We start from the raw sequence: 18,910 nt of genomic DNA on the forward strand, positions 1-18,910 counted from the left end.
AAATCATCGCATTAGAGTAATTATAATGCTGCAATTGATAATATAATTGTTTTGGAATATTATTAATGGGCCATGTGCTAATAGATTAATAATCTAGTGACACACATGTTACGCATGCAACATTTAGAAGGACTTTAGATGTAATCCATGCTTTCCGGGTGGAATTCATGTCTAATTTTTTTAGGGGATTTGAAATCCTCATTTACTTCATGGTGCACAACATCCCCCCGAATCCATGGTGCCAAACGAGTCCTTGAGAATGAACTCATCTACAACATTTGCATAAAACACCTAAGCACTTTGGACCCCATGTTCTATATCGAAATTCACTGTGTCCATCGCATGGGAAACATAATTTTAACCGTACGTATGTATATGTGTGTGTGTGTGTATAATTTCAACCCGATAAAATCTCTGATAGGCCATGCCAATGAGAAAATATAATTTTCTTTTAAAACTTCTAAGTTCACATGGTGTGGCCCACATAATATTTGGGCCAAGCTTACTTTTTGTATTTTCAATTCATCGTGGTAGGTTACACCATATTAACAGGTTTGATGAAGTATGAACTCCGTAGTGGCCCCCACACAAATTTATGATTGGCATCACAAAACCTCAATACAACATCCTTCATATAAGAGCCTCCACATGCTTGGGAGAGGCTGCCTACAGGAGTCCGAGTGGGGACCGGCAGCAACCAGCTTGCCTCCGCCCACATGGCACTCCTCATCTTTGGGGTGGCATCCCTCGATCACGTGGGATCTCCCTTTTTTAGACTCTAGGTGTATGGTTAATGTGTATTTACTCCGATACCTATTTCATTACCCAGAATTATCATTTTATCACCTCATTCAACTTAGGAGATAATGTCATGTGATAATCTTTTATCCTTGCCCTTTAACTATCATTTGTCCTTGGGATTACCAGCAATTATTTTTTTAAAAAAAAAATCGGGTTTAAATGCTATAAATAACCCCCTCTCCTTCTCATTTAAACATCCAGTACATTTAGAAATGATCCACTCACATTTCAACCATCCCTTCTCATCTTGAAATCCCTTAGCCTTAGCCATCTAGCCATCCCTCCACAAAGGAGAGAGATGGTGAGAGAGAGAAAGTCTAACCTGGCCTAACTTAGCCTAGCCATGATCTGAGTCTCCTAAGCCACCTGAGTTATCTAGGGATCCCTTAGCCATAGCCATCTAACTTGGTTATCTTTTTTAGTTTTAAAGATTTAATCATGGATTCTAGCAGGTGCAATGGTACAATCAGATGCACGTGTTTTATATCCCACGGGCAGTGTTAATGTGTGCACATGGGATGTCATCATATCAAACCGGGCGTAGTTTGGGTGGGTGCGTCCCTGAGGGCTTGTGTTGGGAGCATGGATTTGGAACCCCCTGGATTTGAAATCCTCCATTTATGTTTGGCACCCTAGGTTGGGAATCAACTTTAATCCAAAAGTATCTATGTATGGTATATTTACAAGGGCTTGAATTTAATTACTAAATCAACTTTAACATCTCTGATTAGTGAACATATGTAATGCTTAACACAACAAGTGCAATGAGCCCGCTGAATATATATGCTTTGCCCAAAAATGATTAAATTACAAGTCCCGGATGGGCCACAAGCACAAAATCATGTCCGATGACTAACCAACAATTTTTTACCGTTGATTTACATAGACAAGGTTTGGATGGTTTGATCATCATATGAAAGTAGCTATAGTGATGAAATTGATGATCCAATTGTTTTAGGACACCATTAGTGAGCCATGTGCCTAATAGGATAATAGTCTGATGGCATACATGTTACACATGCAACTCTTCGAAGGACTTTAGATATAATTCAAGCTCTCAACATGGATTTGAAACCCCTAGATTTGAAATCCAAAGTTACTTCATGGTGCAAAGACTACTAGGGGATTTGAAATCCCCCCAAATCCATGGTGTCAAACGACCCCTAACTATGGGTCCACCTTGATGTGTGTGCGTTAAATCCATACCATACATCCATCTAAACAGATTATTTTAGAGGATGCTCTAAAAAAATAAGGTAGATACAAATCTTACGTGGACCATACCATATGAAACAATTGTAATTGAATCCCCACCATTAAAAACTTCATGAGGCCTATCGGAATGTTCATCTACCATCCAACATGCTGGCAAGGTCACAAAGACATGAATGAAAGACCACACAAATATCAGTTTATTCAAAACTTTTGTAGCCCACGAGAAGTTTTAAATGGTTGATTATCACTAGTTATGTATCATGGTCTATTGGAGATTTGAATTTACTTCTTCTTTTTTCTTTTTTTTTTTCTTTTTTTTTTTTAATCATACCCTTAAATGAGTTTTTAAAGTGGATCAATAGTGTGGATATAAGACACATACATCACATCGCGATGGCCTACGGTCATAGATCCCACACCCACCTCGGTGATGGCCTACAGTCATATATCCCACCCACCACAGTGGATCTGATGATCATCGAAGGACACATGTTTTTTAAAAAGCTTTTCATCGAAAGTTTATGCACTGGGAGGTTACGTGGGGCCAACGCGATGTTTGGAAGAAATCTACCCATAATATTAGGACGTGTGACAAAAAATGAGAGGGATCTAAAATTCTAGTGGCCATATGAGAGGGAAAATTGGGGAAATAGTTTCCTACCATTGACACCTATACGGGATCCACCTCAATGTTTATATCCCATCTAAACCATTTATAAGGTCGTTCCCACTGAGATGAAGTGAAATCACAAAAAAAAAAAAAAAGAAGCATGATATGAAGTTTTTGTGGCCGCATGAATATTTCAATAGTGGTCACTAAATCCCATTTGTTTCCTCTTATATGGCACACTATAGTTTTGGATCCACCTCATTTTTTTGTTGCATGTCCTAAAATGATCTAGCAAAGCATATGGATGAGGTGGATTTCTTCCAAACATCATGGTGGGCATCAACTAGCGTACCAGCGAGTGTAAGGCTTCTGCGACTAAGGTGAGTGCAAAAGGCTTTAGCGAGAAGTCACCGCAATGTCACGCTGGTTGGGGCCACCTTGATGTTTGAGAGAAATCCACCTTATACGCGGTTTTTATGAGATCATTTTAGGATTTGTGACAAAAAATGAGGGGATTAAAACTGTAGTAGTCATATGAGTGGGAATTTTGGGAAAATAGTTTCCTACCACCGAAACCTTTATAGTAGCCACCTCAATGTTTATATCCCAATCAAACTGTTTATAAGGTCAAATTACAAAAAAATAAAATAAATAAATAGCATGATACCAAGCTTTTGTGGCCTTATAAGTATTTCAATGGTGGTCACTAAATTCTCATTTCAAAAAATTCTCACGTGGCACACCCGAGTTTTGGATCTACCCCATGTCTTTAAATGGTATTGCAAAATAGATGGATGGGATGGATTTCTTCCAAATATTGCGGTGGGCCTCACCTAGCGTCCCAGCATAGGAACTTCTTGGGAAAGCCTTTTTCCAAGAAACCCGCGTCCTCCACCGAAGCAGCTATTGAGGGTCAAATATTACATATTATCCCCCATTTATATCTTGGTTTTATGAACATAATAATTCTTAATATTCTGTTTTACTTATGTTTGTGTTGCAAAGTGAATTTAATAGCTTAAATTGAAAAGGGTGTTAAAGGCATGGATTTGATGCTCAATAATCACCAAGGCAAAGGATGTATCTTAAGAGACCAGGATTGAAGAATTCACATGTCAAAGATTAAAAAAACGAAGCGAGGAATGAAGAGAATAAAAAAATTTAAGTGAAGAAAATGAATCTTGAAATCGTTCTTAAAAAATATATTATGAAACTCAAGGTCATTTTGTGAAATTGCGCAGAGTGAAATCTATTTTTGAAAACTGCGCAGAGTAAAGTCTATTTCAGCAAACTGCGTAAATTTGAGGCGGTTTATAGAGTTTCCAACTAGATACGAAAGTTGGAGTTCCATAACTATAAATAGGACTCCTTATGATGTTCCTAAGCATCTGTTAGGATTTAAGAAGTAAAATAAAATGGTGGAGAAGTTGTTGTCGGGAGTTTTTTTTTATTCCTTAGTTGTTTTCATATTTTTCGTATGAGACTTTGCTTCAATCATGTCTATGGTTGGGTAAACCTCTTAGCCAGGGCTAAGACGTGAAGCTTGTAGTATGATGGAATATTTATATTGCTTTGATTCATGTTTATGTTGAACTCCATGGATTATAATTTGATATTTAATAAATACTCTCAGTTTTTAATGGTTTATTGTGACCTAGATTACAGTAGATCTACAATAGCTTTGAGTATCTTCTTTTCCTGATTTGAAATTGTGAAATTAGTAAATCCCGTTATTCACTATTGTTCCTTGGGCATGGTAGAGTGATGGAATTATTCTTAATCTTCACAATTCTTCTGCTTTGAGATTATGAGATTAGTAAATCATGTTGTTTGCCATTGTCTCCTGAGCATGATTTGATGATGGAATCCCTACTAATTATTATAGTTCTCCTTCATTGAGAATTAGGTCAATGGAAGTTCAAATTTAATTTTCTTGATATATTTTCTAATTGGATAGGATAAGACTCCAATTATACTTGCGTTACTTGAATCAAGCAAGAGGACTCCCTGATCACTACAAGTGGATCCTTGACACCCTAGTTCCCACATTTAAATTCTTAGTTTAATTGTTTAATTCACAATTATTTCTTCAATCACTTCAGAATTAGTTTTACATCTTCTTCTAGTTTTACTTCTAGTTAATTTCAGAAACGTACAAGATCAGTCCATGTGAATTCGACTCGGTCTTACCGAGATTATTACTACATCGCGACCCTACACTTGGGGTTGTGAACAAGTTTCTGGCGTCGTTGTCGGGAACTTACGGTTGCATTTTCTAGATTTGATTAGTTTTGGAATTATGTTAAGATTATGATTTTTCTACTTTTTATTTTTAAGTTAAGGTCTTTCCATAATTATTTTTAAAACTTAGTTAGCTTTCTATTTATACGTTTAGAAACTTTCCTTTTTTGTTTTTAATAATTAATTTTATTCTTAGTTCTATGATAGAAACTTTTCTAATTTATTTTTAGAAACTAATTTTTTATTTCTTAGAAACTTTCCTAATCCATTTTAAAAAACTAAATTTCTTTCCTTTTCCTGTTTTTATAAACTTACTTTTTATTTTTAGAAACTTTCATTTTTTTTTTTTAATTTTTAATTTTATAAACTAGATTGCTTTCTTAGTTTTTTTTTTTAGAAACTAATTTTTCTTTCTATTTTCAGATTTAGAAACTTTCTTAATTTTTTTTTGAAACTAACTTTTCTTTATATTTATAGATGTAGAAACTTTTCTAATTTGTTTTAAGAAACTAACTTTTCTTTCTATTTATAGATTTGGAAACTTTCTTATTTTGTTTTTAGAAAGTAACTTTTCTTTATATTTCTAGATTTAAAAACTTCCATAATTTGTTTTTATAAACTAAATTTTTTTTCTATTTATATATTTGGAAACTTTTCTAATTTATTTTTAGAAATTAATTTGTTTTTATGACTAGCTTTTTGTTTTGTTTTTAGGTTAGGATTTTTTTTAATTTATTTTCAGAAACTAACATTATTTTTTGTTCTGTATGATCCTATCATAAAACTCTCTAAACCAGTAAACTCCTTCCAACTTCTCCTTTACTTACTTTCATATCGTTGTAGGGTCTTTCTTTTATTCTATTTTATAATTATGTTCAGGATTAGGGTTTCACCATGTATATATAAGAGTGTGAACGTCAATATGTTAAGCTAGTTTTAGAGAATGCGATAAATTGTGAAGGATTGTCAGATGATTATGTTAGGAAACAACATGTCTCAAAATTTTTCTAAAACCATTACCAAGAATCAACTAGAATACAATGCTTCACCTTTTAAGAACTCCTTATGCGATCATAGGCATGAGAATAATTACACCCCACAAATTAAGAAAATAGTACGTGATTATTGGGGTCATCATAATCATGGGAGTGAGAACTATTATCAACCATCATACAAGAATAAAACAATGAGAGATTATATTATAGGTGATAATACGTACTAACAATCATTAGACTCTCCCACCTACGACCTATACGACTATGATCAGTGGAAACATCAACATTGGAGAGATAAACCAACAATTAATTATAGTGACTATTCTCTCGGATCCCCTACTTTTAAAATCCAATCAGAAACGATTCAAGAGGATTCATATTTGAATTTCACAGACTATCAAGAACAATTCAACCAATTTTATCGTAGGCATGATGAATTAATCATTGGAAGTTATTGAATTGCGCCTCGATGAGGTTGAAAAAGATAGGTTATCACAATATCAATCCAATCTAGAAAAACAATGCGGGGAATGTGATCCTAACTTACTTATGGAGAGTACTGAAATTGAGAATGAAGAGTTGAATCATGTTAATGATCATGTGGTTCAATTTTTCGAAGAGTTGATCTCAATGATGACTGTCCAAAGTAAAGATCAAGAGACATAAGTATCTTTTAAATATAATGATACTGACACGCTTCACTCACATTATACACTTGGCTTCAATGAGGAGGAAGATGTTATTTTATTCGAGCCTCAACCCAACCTAGAAACAGTATGTGAGGAAAGCGATCCCATCTCACTTTGTGAACTACACTGAATTAGAAGATGGTGAGTATCGGGATAGTAGTCATGAGTTTAGAACCGAAAATTCCCAGGAATTGATCTCAAGTATGGTCCAGGAAAGTGATCACGAAGTACAGGAAGTTGTCGACCATAATGATCTACTCCACCCATTTGATACACCTGATTTAAATGTGGAGGATGAGTCCCTTTCAATTGACCATTCCAACTCTTTTGAGGCGTGTGTAGACCATTCTCATTATTTAAATTATAATATGATTATGGAGATGGATGAGTCACTTGATACGAATCTGGAATTTGAAACCACCTAGTTAAGGCCATCATTTGAGTTGTCAACCCTTGACGATATAGTGCCTCTATTGAGTAGTAGCAATAAACAAAATCTTTACATCAATGCACCTACTGATCTACAATTTGTCTATGTAAGGCAGAGCGAGATGTATCTGGTGACAATTAACTCTCACCAAGGTGAAGAGCAATAAATCATGTTTCCTTTTATTCTGAAAGAAGACGAAGGAATCATTGGGCATATCATCATAGACCTCAATATGAAAATGAGTCTCTCTCAACTAACTATCCCAACTCTCTGAAAGATTACTTGGCATATTTTGCCGATTCAAATGATCCCATGATAAAAGAAATAATGAATGCCTTGCAAAACAATACATCGGTGGTTGTTACTAACCGATAGAACCCTTATTTTGATTTTTATCTACTTATAGTCCCTGATTCACTATGTTGTGTTAACTCTGAAACTTTCTGTCTCAGGTGAATCATATGTACTTTGGACACCTCAGGATATTAAGAGAAAAATTTATGCCGAGGTCCACAAATTTATCCGAAAATCATGCCCCAGGGCATCCAAGCGTATTGCAAAAGGGGCTTTTGAATGATCTTGTTACGAAACTTACTGAGAAATTTATCAAGATATTGATCAGAGGAAGAATCTTACGATATGACTAAGTAGCTTTCCCCTATTTTTCTAGTTAAGCTCATTGCTTTCAAAGAATTTATGATTATGATAGTTTGCATTTCGCCGTTTAGGATAGTTTATTTTTCACCGTTTAAAATAGTTTATTTTTTGCTATTGTAACGCCCTGAAAATCGGGGGTCGAGCAGGTACCCAACTCCCGAGTTCCAACGCATCACTTATGCAACAAATATAATGATGATTTGATGTTGTCGATGTTAGTGCATAAAACATGAATAAGATTTAGCTAAAACAACGAATCATACTCCAGGGACAGTTGAATTCACGCAAGCGGAAGACTATGATAAGTAGATACAATAAATATACCATTGTAGGTCCTTAAAGTATGAACACATTGCCAGGCTAAATAGTTACAAGTGTTTACTTAAAATACAAAATATCATAAGAGTGGTAGTCCTCTACAAGCATAAACCCTGAAGCCACGAAGATTCAGAACGGTATACGAGAACCCGCCTGAATATTGCATGAATGAGAATGCTTCCTCGTCATCCTCAAAGTCCAGCTCTGCCTCGCAGGCTACGCCATCATCTGAACCTACAACAGGGTCTGGTTGGTGTGTACAACACCGTCCCATAACATGGGAGTGAGTGATCAACTCAGTGGAACAATAAAGCAAAGGTTAACATATTATCAAACCATTCAAGCAGTAATGATAAAGCAGCACATTTAAACATCCCTAAATACTCTGATTAATGCAAGAATGATATGAAATAATGATACATGCCCTCGCCTGCGCTCCATCAACGACTTCATCTCACGATCGCGCATAAAACACTTCCTCAGTACTTGACCTGCTACGCCAAAAGCTCACGTAATGCGGTGCATGAGCGTGATTACCAAGTTCTTATTAGTCATTTTTATACAACAGGATTGGGAAGCCAAGGTACCTCCCTTATATCAATTCCCAAACAATGATCCATTCTAGGGTCGTCAGTCCTAGTAATTCTTATACGATGTTGCAGTTCTAGGTCACTGCAAAGGGCTCGTCACCTTATCAGTGCAGGCCTAGTTTATACTCTAATTGCTACGAAAAGACTCATCGCCTCTGCGCAGTCTTAGAGTATGCTCGTCACTACAAAGGGCTCGTCACCTTATTAATGTAAGCCGATAGCTCAAATATAGTGTCTCATACCACCGTATTTGGCTCACGAGTTTGGGTTGCTCACTGGTCACTACGGGGAGGCTCGTCACCCCAGCGTAGGCCGACAGCTCGACCACGATGTCCCATACCACCATGCCCGGCTCATGAGTCTTAGCGGATCGAGGTACTAAGGTTAAAGGAGTTTTCACTGGTGAGTTTGGTACCTTAAATTCAAGCAGTAGCGTCCATACATGGTGAACATACATCGGGTCAATTGGGTTACTTGACGAGCTCGACTGGTACGAGCGCACCTCGAATCGATCGACATGAAGTGCACGAGCACTCCGTGTGGCCTAACCACTGTCGACAACCGAAGTACGACTCAGACTAATCGAATACGTCCTGTTGGGCGAAAACAACCTCAGCCACCAATTCAGGGCCTGTGTACCGATTGCCTGGACTATATCATAGTCCCAAGCGCATTCCATTTCAACAGATAATCATATAAGAAAATCAAGGCAGCAATGAATCATTAATTCAATTCATACAATCATTTGAACATATTAGGAAATACAACTTAAACATGAAATTCACACATATACATTTCATACATAAACAGGCACTATAACATAAATACATGGAGGAAATCATACACATAATCAAGGTAGTTGAGAATCATATCTCAACAATTATATAAAGTACAATTTACTAACTACTAGCTCATTCGGACATTTTTACAAACACTTAGACTACACTTTTTAAAATACACGACGTATGTTGGCCATAACATGTATTGGGACAAATCCTTTCACTAAGGAGTTGTTACACATGCAACTAGTATAAACACGCAACAATTAATCATGGCAAACATATTTTCAAATTCCATACGTATATGACCCTTTCTATAAATACGTGGAATACACTAAACTCAATATAGTTCATGTATATTTGAAACACGAAACGAACATCGTATTTGGCATGTGAAATAGCACACACGCCATTAAGAAATCATTAACCGACATTAAAAGCCTTGAAAACCATAACCTAAACGTTTATAGTCTGCACCTTTCGTCGGTATACCCAATTTGGACGCGGTTCGATCACTACGTCACTATCTACGGCACAACGGCTACCTGATTCCTGAAATAGGTTAGCTATTTCGCCTATCACTCTATTTGGATATCTATAACAGTTTAGGGTTATGATTCCTTACCTAAAAATGGAGCTGAAATCGATGGTGTAGCGATGTGGAAGGGTGAATCGAGGCATGGAGTAGCAGAACAAAAGGACGGAAGCAAACTCCAAGGATCTCCCTTCGATCTCCACTCTTTTCTCTTCATTTCTCTCTTCTCTCCTAGGGTTTGGAGAAATTCGTATGGGAGAGAGAGAGGTGGGTTTAAGGGCTTTATATAGGCCCAGAACTGACGCAAATGGCCCCAGGGCCATAGTTTACTTAGGTTGTAACCAAAGGGCATCTGTTTCGATCCAACGAAGCACATCTTGATGCCCCTTTTCTACATGTGGTCGGACTTGAGCTTCCTGACATTGGATCTATGTCAGGTTAAGTTTTTGGTCCGATCGGATTTACAGATCGATCGTGGCGGACCATTTTCAGTTCAACGGTCACCGACACTCGATCAGGGCCACAAGTACACTGACATGTATTGAAAATTTTTTCTGATCCGAGGGTGTAATTGGGTCCGATTCTGACGGTCTGAATCCTTAGATTTGGCCCGCAAGTGACATGACTCAAATTACTTAAGTTTGAGTTTATTTTCTAAAAGTATTCACATTTCTCACACACTTCGCTCTGGGCTCAAGTTGTGCGTTTCTAGTTACTATTATGACTTGATTTTTGAAATAGTAGTCAAGTCCAATGAGGCGGTCGTAACCATATAGTTTCGACGTCATCGGACTTTCGACGCGCGGTCTAGGTCCAATACAGAGTTTCAAGGTGCTCCCGAGAGCAACTGGGTTTAGAGATGGATCTTAAGTTTTTAGGTAACGTAGCATTAGCGGTTTTACTCATTTTGGGTCTTGCAGTCCATATTTAAAGTGGTTCACGCTAATTCTATTGAGTATTCAGTTTCGTACTTAACTAAGCCCTAATTATGACAGAATATGATCATAGGGTAGTTCTACGCCCCCTTCTGGCACTTTTAATTAGTATATTATTTTAATTTATTCTTCTAGTTGTTCATCATCAAGTCTAGTTCATCTTTACCAAATTTCATTAGATTTTGTATCGTAAAAAAATTCTAAAAATTCTAGAAGCAGCAGCTGTTCAAACTAATAATTTTCGGACAGTTGTCACAATGACCTATATTTAACTATATTAAAAATTTTATTATATTTTTTTTTCTTATTTTTATATGAAACTAGACTTATCAAGCTTCAATATGGTTTTTGAATAACCTAAATCGGAGTTATAACAAGGGAGATATGACTTTTCGAAGTCGGATGAAAAATTAGAGAAAATAAGGCAGAAAACGGGCTGCCCGGCCTGCTGCGGCCCGACAGCCCGGACGAACCGGGGTGCGCCGCGGTCCGCTAGACTGTCTGGTAGTGGTTTCGCCACCCGATATTTAAAATGGGTGTATTTTACAATTCAGAATGAGTTATTCGACGTGCAATATATGATTTTGAGTAGGAAAAGCTGATCTATCCAAATAACCTATTTATTTTATGAGATTCCAAAAGGTTAATGGTCAAAAATCTATTTTATTTATTTATTTACTATTTATAGTATATTTTAGTTTCAGTATTGTTCTTCATCAACTAAACTTTAGGATTTATGTCTAATATGAAAGTACTTAGAAAAATTTGAAGAATAAGGTGGTGAAAGGTGAAATTTTGGAGGAAATGGGTAACAGAAAGTGATTTTAAACTTTGAGATTGAGTTTTGAGAAATTAATAAGATGCTATGATCGACCCATTGCCTAAGGATGTCTATCTCCAAGTTGGAAAAAATCCGGTGTGTTACGGCTATTTAGGAAAGTTTGCTTTCTGATGGTTTAATTATTATGCTAACTCATCTCCACATTGATATATTTTAGAAAAAAAAACTCAAAATTCATTCTTCAGGTATTACTTTTCCATCACATTCTTTTTATTTTCGTTGCCTCATTTGCATTGAATGCTTATATCTTTTATATTAAGGATAGTGTAGATTTTAGGTTGGGGTGTGGATTAGGCAGGCCAATCAATTGTTTTTTTAGTCTTTGGCCGAAGTTGTGACAAATTGAGAAAATTTTCTGCAATTTCTGCAAATTTAAGTGATCTCGAAGTTAATTCATGAATTAGAATTACAAAATACTTAATATTGATGTCTTATGTCTTTTCAATTTTAGTCACTTGGGAGACCTCAAAATTAAGTTAAGTCATTAATCATTGATTAAAAGTTTTTAACATTGATTGAGTCATGATTTCACATGTAACATCCAGCTTATACATTAAAGTGTCAGTTTGATATTGAATTGTTAACTTGATGATTATTAAGCATGGAAGGAACTAGCCTGGAGAATTTGTCCATCATGTTCAATGAGAAGAATTGAAAAGAAATTGAAAAAATACCCAACTAAAAATAACAGTTGTAATCGAAAATGCCACATATTAAAGATCTTTAAAAAGATTGACATGGCGTGAAAACCATCGATTGAAAAATCAAAAGCTGGAAGAATAAAAAAGGGAACTAAAAGATGAACTGTAAGGCAAGTTTCGATTTAAGTTTTGGTTGTCCTGAAAGCTCTTTTAATTATCAATGTTATCATGAAAGTGACGGATTGATCATTTGATTATGATAAGTGTAAACTTCATTATATACCCAATGAACTCAATGTTTGTAATTGTTTTAATTGGAGGATTAATGCTTTGAACTTGATTATGAAGCTTACCGAGTGTTAGAGTTTTGGAAAAGGTAATGCACAACATTGATTTATTTTATAATTTTATTATATGGATTTTTTTTAACTGCCTAAGCTTAAAAAAATTATTTTGTGTTTCTCAAAATATTTTTCGCATACTTTACTCAAGACTAGCTAAATGCTGGTTAGGGATTGTGTTGAGCGTTAAATATTGGATATTATCCCTCATTGTATCTTGGTCCTATGAACATGATAATGCTTAATGTTCTATTTTACCCATGCTTGTGTTGCAAGGTGAATTTAAGAACTTGTATTGAAAATGGTGTTAAAAGCATAGATTTGATGCTCGATAATCACCAAGGCAAGGGATGGACTTAGGATACTAAGGTTGAAGAATTTACATGCCAAAGATCCAAGAAAACCAAGTGAGGAATGAAGAGAATCAAATATTTGAAGTGAATAAAAGGAATCCTGAAATCGTCCTGAAAAAACATATTCCGAAACTCTGAGTCATTTTGTGAAATTGTACAGAGTAAAGTCTATTTTGAAAAACTGCGTAGAGTGAAGTATATTTTAGCAAACTGCGTAAATTTGATGCGGTTTCTAGAGTTTTTTCAACTAGGTGCGAAAGTTGGAGTTCCACAACTATAAATAGGATTCCCTAGGATGTTTCTAAGCATCTTATAGGGTTTAAAGAGTGGAACAAAAGGATGGAGAAGCCGTCGCCAAGAGTTTTTCTTCTTATTCCTTAGTTGTTTTCATGTTATTCTTAAGAGACTTTGGTCCAATCATATTTATGGTTGGCTAAACCTCTCAGCTAGGGTTAAGAGGTAAAGCTTATAGCATGATGAGATGTTTCTATTGCTTTGATTCATTTTATGTTAAACTCCATGAATTTTAATTTGATATTTAAGAATACTCACAGTTTTTAATGGTTTATTGTGACTCAAATTATAGTAGATCTGCAATAGTTTTGAGTATTTTCTTTCCTGATTTGAGATCGTGAAATTAGTAAGTCTCATTGTTCACCATCGTCATTTGGGCGTGGTAGGGTGATGTAATCCTTCATAATCTTCACAATTCTCTTGCTTTGAGATTATGAGATTAGTAAATCTTATTGTTTACCATTGTCTCCTGGTCATGGTTTGGTGATGGAATCCCTGCCAATTATCATAGTTCTCCTTTATTGAGAATTAGGTCAATGGAAGTTCAAATTTGGTTTTATTGATATATTTTCTAATTGGATAGAATATGACTCAAATTCTAATTGTGCTACTTTAATCAAGCAAGAGGGCTCCCTGATCACTACAAGTGGATCCTCGGCACCCTAGTTCTCACCTTTAAATTATTCATTTTAATTGTTTAATTCACAATTACTCTTTCAATCACTTTAGAATTAGTTTTATATATTCTTCTAGTTCTACTTCTAGTTAATTTTATAAACGCATGAGATCAATTCATGTGGATTCGACCTCGGTCTTACTGAGATTATTACTACATCGCGACTCTAAACTTGGGGTTGTGAACAGTCGCACCCTGTCATAATTGGAAGTGAGGCTGTACGTTGAGCCTAATTGAGTTCAGGTGAGACAAGATTGACTGGGCTCGTTTGTGCTCTCCTCGAATTCGAGTTACCATTGGATATTGGCTTGTTTGTTAAACCCTTTGAGTCGAGCTCAAGGCGAGATAGTGGATCCAACCGAGGCGAGCTTACCTTGAGTCGAGTCGAGCTTACTCCCAACTTGACCCAACCCAGCACCCAACCTGCACCTGACTCGGCGCAGCAACTCAACCCAACCCACTCTCGATTCAACCCAGCCACCCGACCCAATTTACCCAACCCACACCGCCCCAACTCCATATCAAATATGCAATTAATAATATATATATATATATAATATAAATAAAATAAAGCCATAGAGTTACCTGTTGTTAATGCAGAGAGAGAGAGAGAGAGAGAGAGAGAGAGAGAGTCTAATTGTGGAGTTCGCACGTAGCGAGTTGGGTAATGAAGTGAGAATATAAGAAATGGATGTACGGGTAGATTGGGGTTTAAGTTTTAACTTATATATATATATATATATATATATATATATTCGAGTCGAGCCGAGCCGAGCTCCAGTCGAGTCAAGATCAACTATAATCGAACTCGGCTCGTTTTCAAAACGAGCTGGGTTATATGAAGCTTCGCTCACTTCGAGTCATCGTTTAAGCCGAGCTAGATCGAGCCGAGTCCAACCCATTCCCGATTCAGCCGAGCCACCTAACCTAATTTACTTAACTCGCACCGCCCTAACTCCATATCAAATATTCAATTAATTATATATGATAATAATAATAATAATAATAAGCCATAGAGGTACCTGTTGTTAATGCAGAGAGAGAGAGAGAGAGAGAGAGAGAGAGAGAGAGAGAGAGAGAGAGAGAGAGAGAGAGAGACCGTGGAGTTCGTGTGCAGCGAGTTGGGTAAGGAAGTGAAAGTGTAAGAAATGGACATATGGGTAGATTGGGAGTTTTAATTATGTGTGTGTGTGTGTGTGTGTGTGTGTGTGTGTGTGTGTGTATTAATACACATATATAATAACAATAATAATAATAAATATATATATATATATATATTCAAGTTGAGCTGAGCTCGAGCTCGAGCTTCGAGCCGAGCTGAGCTCCAGTCGAGTCAAGATCAACTATAATTGAACTCAACTTGTTTTCAAAATGAGTTGGGTTATATGAAGCCTTGCTCACCTTGAGTCATCGTTTAAGCCAAACTAGATCAAGTTGAGTCAAGTGAGCTTTTCGAGCTAGCTTGGCTTGTGTACATCCCTAGCTAGAAGCGTATTGGCCAGTGTACCGAACACCACCGACTTGGGGGGTGTGCGTACATGGCCTGTGAAGAGCACCGCTTGAGGTCCTTGGGGCCGTAATGTATGGGTGTTTGAAAGAAGATCAATGTTACGTGGACCCACAATGATGTATTTATCATATCCATGTTGTCCATCATTTAATTTAGAGCATTAGCCTAAAAATGATTCATATCCAAAGCTGAAATGGACCACACCACAAATAGCAACGGGGCAATAATTGCCACAGTTAAAACAGTCATTCGGCCCACCATAATGTTTATTTTCCATCCATTGTGTTCATAAGGTCACACAAACCCAAATGAGGAAAAATAAATAAATATCAAATTGATCCAAAACTTTTGTGACTCCAGGAAGATTTCAATGGTAGATGTTTAATCTCCACTGTTTTTTGTAGTGTGGTCCACTTGATCTTTGAATCTATCTTGTTTTTGGGATTAAGCCTTACTGCAACGATCTTGTTAAATGGATAGACAATTTGAATATAACGCATACTCTATGGCGGGCCCCATACAATTTGGTCACATGGTATCTGTACACCAGTTAATCCGCCATTAAATCCACTCTCCTTGCAAGAAATACCTATTTTATGCACCCTGCGAAACACCCTCGCTCTTTGGGAAATTTGTGTATTAAATCCAGTCTATCATTAGCAAGGGTGCACATGGTCCGGTTCGGTCTAGTTCTAGGATGAAATTGGAACCGAACTATTCCTAATGGTTCTAGGAAAATCGGAACCAGAATCGGACCGTAAAAACCGGTTCAGCCATATGGCTTTGGGCTTCCTATAATCCAGCCCAATTCTTCATCCATGGGATAAACATAAACTCTTTCTATTTGATATTATAAAACAGAACGCAGACGGCTACAATATTCCAATCTTGAAGTATTTTAATATTAATAGATCATACTCTTAGAGGCCCAAGAGAATGACAGCCTCGATCAATAAACCATGGACTGTTGATACGACGATTCGAGCTTTTATAAGCCCACACGAGTGTGTAGGGCGTATCATCTACAACCATCCCATGTGGCAGCAGGACATATACGCGTGAGATCTAAGCCATCCATCTAGTGGGTTTCTTTGTTTAGATCGCAGGCACAGCAATCAAGCCACGAACCAGCATGTTTTTGGACCATAGGATCTAGATGGCCGGGCCCACCTGATGAACATGTTGGACTTGGATCCCATTGGCCTATGTGACACTAGCACATGTGGTGGCATGGTGCGTTTAACTAAATCTATGATGTTTCCAACCATGGATAGATAATACCCATAAACCTTTTCAAATGGGATAATTCAGTCAGATGGACATGTGGATTGCATGGATGGCCCTGGAATCAATTCCCCCAAATCTAAAAAGAAAATAAAAGGACAAAGAATCACTTACATTTAAATATTTCCTCTTATTCCTTTTCTTCTCTTTTTTGCTTCTGTTTTTCTAGTTTCTCCGTGAATAAGAGATAAGAGATCGTTGTAATGAGTGAGAGGAAGGGAGTTGGGCGGTTGCTGTCTTGAGAAAGAGAGAGAGAGATGAGAATGGGCGCTTGGTGGTGTGAGGTGCTTGAGATTGAGATATTAGGGTTCTTTAAAAAAAAAACTTTCTATGTTTTTTTTTTTTATAATAAATATTCAATGACAGGATGGTCCAGTTCCCGGTTTAGTTCTACGATTAGGTTCTAAGTTCGGTTATATGGTCCGGTTCACGGTTTGGTTCCTTTCTCCAAAACCCCAAACTGAGAACTGAACTAATCAGTCATTTGATTTTCGTAACCAGGATCAAAGCCGGTGCACTTCAAAACTGGGCCAAATCGTGTAGTTTGGTCAGTTCCTGCTCAGTTTATCAGTGCTACCGGTTCCATGTGCACCCTTAATTATTAGAAGTGGATTGCTTGGTGCACCATGTACAAATGACTTTAGTGGCGCGTTGACGTCACTAATCTCCATGGGTCCTACCATGATGTATGTGTTATATCATAATGTTCATTCATTTTATAAGATCATTTTAAAGCATGAGTGCTTAGGTGGACTACACCACAGAAAGCAGTAGGGACGAGGAGTCCTACCATCCAAAACTTCTTGGTAGCTTAAAAGTTTTCGATAAAGTTGATATTTGTTTTTGCCTTTCATCTTAGTGTGCATCACCTTATGAATAGGGTGGATCGCAAATAAACATCATGGTGGGCATTAGGAAGGTTTCAACTGTAGGAATTATTATCCCCACTACTTTCTAGTGTGGTCCACTTAAGCTTTGAATTTGCCCTCATCACTATAGTCAGACAAGGGGATCGGATTAGCTGTTACCTGGGTAACACTGCCGTGTAGGACCCACCTTAATGTGTTCATTGCATATCCACACTGTTTATCTATTTTTCATATTGTTTTAAGATACAATCTCAAACCTTGGGAGGATTTAAATCCTAGGTGAACTATACCACTAGAAACAACGATGAGTGACCATTAAAAACTTTGCATGGGCAATAAAAGTATGAGATTAAGATGATATTTGTATTTTCCCTTCATCTAGGTTATCTTGACATTATTGACAGGTGGTTGGATAACAAATAAAAATTACTAAAATATTATGAGAAGCCCTTTTGAATATTTCCCATGGTATAGTTCACTTGAGATTTGGACCGCATCCTAAAATGGGCGGCCTGGATGTACTACACATCATCAAGGTGGCCCCCACTAATTCCCACTAAGGGGATGTTTGGATTATCGTATAGGACTGTATTGCGATGTAATATTGCACAACACGTATACTCTGGACATTGTACACTGTATCCATAAGTATTATCATTGATCAGTAGAATGTTTTGTATGGAGTGACCTTGGAAATATAATCAGCGGATATACCTAATTCAATGTTTGTTGAACGAATGGACTCCCTAGTGCGAAAAGTCCATAACTCGTCTCTTTATTAAAGTCTATTATCATTTGCTTTTGGCTTCTGAGGGTTTCTACTTCCTTCAATCCGTTCATCGTTTTACCATTTCTTCGTTTCATTAATGGATCGGTGAGTTCTTCCTTCATTTCTATGTCAGATTCGATGGATTTGAGGCTTTCTTGCGAGATCTGATGAAATCTTGATCTGTTGTCGATGTTTATACAGATGAAGATCCACTTCTGTTTCATTAGTCCTGAAGAACATCCATCATCCATTGAACATTTGTTTTAGATTCGAGCTCTAAACATGCGATTTGTCAATATTTAGATTTTTGCTCTAGATCTTGATCCTCACAAAAGAAATTTGTGCCTCCCTCTCTCTCTCTCTCTCTCTCTCTCTCCAAAGTTTCTTCATTGTGGGGTCTGTGGAATTCCACCATCATTCGATATGGAAACGCTTGTTGTATGGGAGCAGCATTGGAACCGGTATTACAGCAGAAACAAGCTGTAGATTTCTGATCGACTAAGTTCTCCTTCCAAAAGCTTTAGGGAAATCAATTGC

Source organism: Magnolia sinica, chromosome 4, assembly GCF_029962835.1.
Source record: "Magnolia sinica isolate HGM2019 chromosome 4, MsV1, whole genome shotgun sequence".
Taxonomy (NCBI): domain Eukaryota; kingdom Viridiplantae; phylum Streptophyta; class Magnoliopsida; order Magnoliales; family Magnoliaceae; genus Magnolia; species Magnolia sinica.